General features: G+C 36.6%; 1 non-coding gene across 1 annotated transcript; it reads right to left on the bottom strand.

Annotated features, from left to right (window-relative positions):
• Positions 1 to 409: 409 nt before the first annotated feature.
• Positions 410 to 512, bottom strand: LOC119443254 (U6 spliceosomal RNA). Its single transcript, XR_005190217.1, has one exon. It is a non-coding gene; the product is annotated as a U6 spliceosomal RNA (small nuclear RNA).
• Between the last annotated feature and the right edge of the window lie 209 nt (positions 513 to 721).

The raw sequence follows: 721 nt of genomic DNA, 5'->3' as shown, positions 1-721 counted from the left end.
TTTTTAGACTGAACATTCTATGCTTGTCAAAATAGGAAAACAAGAAGAGAGTTATGAAGTCGCGTATATATTTCTTGCTTGCTATATGATATTTCGCATTGCGCTTAATTTGTGAACCCACGTTACTGTAAAAAATATGCAGATTCAAAGCGCATGTTGGGATCTACGTGAAGCGATTAAATAAATGCAATGCAACTAATGATGATGCGTACAATTGCGTTTACTTTCATCTTATGCAACGTGTAAAATCTTATCCAATTGTTATGTTTATGCACTGCAAAGGTCACACCCTCTATATCCCTTGTGTCACCATTAGCACATGCATGTAAATACACTTAACCTCCTGAGTCCCGAGAGAAACCCTGCGTTAGTAATAATCATTTAAAGCTCTTAAATTCATTGAAGGGAGTTAACGAGACAACTTATGAAGCAATATTTTTTATTCCTTGTGCAGGGGCCATGCTAACCTTCTCTGTATCGTTCCAATTTTAGTATATGTAATTTGGAAGTACCCAACACAACTATCCAACTAAATAAAGGTTTCTTCTCTCTCTTGCTTGTGGTTCAAACAAAAATGAATAGTCCACCCATGTGGGCACTGGGACCCTACAATAGTGGCGAGAAAAAAAGGTATTTTTACTGCACACACTTTGCGTCCCTCACCGAAGTTTTATGCAATATGTTTAGTCTGTTGTTACTTTAGATAAAATAAATTCCAAGC

The sequence above is a fragment of the Dermacentor silvarum genome, chromosome 2 (assembly GCF_013339745.2).
Source record: "Dermacentor silvarum isolate Dsil-2018 chromosome 2, BIME_Dsil_1.4, whole genome shotgun sequence".
Taxonomy (NCBI): Eukaryota; Metazoa; Arthropoda; class Arachnida; order Ixodida; family Ixodidae; genus Dermacentor; species Dermacentor silvarum.
This window is presented reverse-complemented; position numbering and strand designations above follow the sequence as displayed.